Source organism: Mastomys coucha, unplaced genomic scaffold (assembly GCF_008632895.1).
Source record: "Mastomys coucha isolate ucsf_1 unplaced genomic scaffold, UCSF_Mcou_1 pScaffold3, whole genome shotgun sequence".
NCBI lineage: Eukaryota > Metazoa > Chordata > Mammalia > Rodentia > Muridae > Mastomys > Mastomys coucha.
In genome coordinates, this window is record NW_022196909.1 from 353,824 (window position 1) to 356,049 (window position 2,226).

Consider the following 2,226-nt stretch of genomic DNA (forward strand, 5'->3'; position numbering starts at 1 on the left):
TGGAGCTGTCTGGGCGAGTACACAGCTGGGCAATGATGGAGCTGTCTGGGCGAGTACACAGCTGGGCAATGATGGAGCATTTCATTTTTATTCACAGAACAACGTGAAGTGAGCAGACCAAAATGATTAGCCAGTAGATGAGAGACTATCTGACTGGTTTTGAGGCTGCACGGAGAGCTGGGTGTGGTGGTATAACCTGTGATGGCAGCTCTTGGGAGCCTGAGGGACAAGGAGCTGGAGTTGGAAGCCAGCTTGGGCTCTGAAGCAATGCACAGACAGCTGAGCTATATCCAACATAAACAATACATATGTACACATATAGCATAAATCTTGTATTAAGACTATGTCAAAGGTAGGAAGGAAATTAGGATCTAAAACGGGGGAAGAAAAACAAATGGAAGGGAACAGAGCAGGCCCAGCACTGTAGGGATGGACCAGCTCTTTGGCAAGTCAGAGATAAAGCAGAACAGAAGCCATGTTAACCTGCAGCAAGTGAGTGGTGCTGTCTCATCAGAATGACAACACCTTTGTCACATTAAAGCTGAAAATAAAGGGAATGGCGCCTGCAAGTATCACACTAGGGCCTAGACAGTTCCATGTGTAAGAGGTTTAATTGAGAGGGAGTAGGGAGTAGTGGCGCGGAAAGAGAGGGGAGAAAGAGAGAGAGAGAGAGAGAGAGAGAGAGAGAGAGAGCGAGCAAGATGGAGTAATTGTCCCATATATATGGGTTGTGACGTAGTAGTCTCGCAGGTAAAGGTAGGAGGTGACCCCAACGGATTCTGGGAATATGGTGGCTGTTGCCCTGGCAACAGGTCTGTGGACCCGCCCATGTATCACCACAGGCTCTGAATGCTAACATAGGTGGCACATTCTGCCTACCTCTAGGACAGGAAAAAGCAGAGGCCACCAGGGATGGTCCACTTGCAAAAGAAAGCTGGGCTTCTGTCACATCTCTGAGACCAGAATTATGTCAGCAAGACCTGCCTGGGACTACCAAGCTTCTTGACAATTTTTGACTTAACAGAAATTTTGATGCATTTGCTCAAGTTTTGGTTCTTCATTTTCCTAAACAATATAGCATCCATACCTTAATACAGATAATGCACAAGTATTTAGCTTCTAAACTTTTAATGAATAGTGGCTCAAGAGAAAACTCTTACTCAAAACTCAAGTTGTGAAATCTTTTAGGTGTTTAGATATGTTTCAGTCACAGACTCATATTTTGGGTATTCCTGTTACCTGTTTTGTCTTCCAAGGCAGGGTGTCACCATGTGTGTAGCCCAGGCAGATCTCCAACTCTTGGTCCTCCTGCTTCTGTCTCCCTAAGTGGCAGTATTACAGGTACGTACAACTGAGTACTCCTTTCAAAGCACACACTGTTGCAGGGAAATGAGGTAGCACTCACAGATTCCACAGTGTATGTTTCAGAAGGCTCTAAGCCCCTTAAGAAGACTCACACCAATGGCAGTACTTTAGCATAACTGGAAATGATGGGTCACAAGGTATTTTTCCACTGACAACAGTATAAACAGTGATGAACATTGGTACAGGTCCTTAGGTTATCACCCCCACCCCTAACTAGTGGTTGTGTCAGAAAGTTCCATGCTTTTTTAGTGCATGTAACTATGAAAGAAGAAACATGAGCTAGAAAGATAGCTCAGTAGTTAGAAGCCCTCGTTGCTCTTGGAGAGGACTCCAATGTGGTTCCTGGCACTAGATATTAGTGGGTCACAATCATTTATAACTCAGCTTCACAGGGTGTCTTCTGACCAACAGGGGCAGCTGCACGCATGTGCACATATACACAAGCAGGCACACACACAAATCAAAGTGATATAATAAGAACAAACAGCTTTTCATTAGTGTTCTTTTTAATCAGAAACATCTTATTCATTTTATGTAAGGATGCCTGGTCCCGATAGAGACCAGGAGGCCAGAAGAGGGCTTCAGGTCCCTTGGAACTAGAGTTCTGGGGGGTTGTGTGCTGCCCAGGTCTGCAAGGGCAGCAAGCACTCTTAAATGCTGAGCCATCTACCTTTCCAGTTCCATCTTTTTAATTTTTGTGATGCTACTTAATTTTTAAAACCTTTTAACATTTAATATATTTTTTAAAGATTTATTTATTATTATATGTAAGTACACTGTAGCTGTCTTCAGCCACACCAGAAGAGGGCATCGGATCCCATTACGGATGGTTGTGAGCCACCATGTGGTTGCTGGGATTTG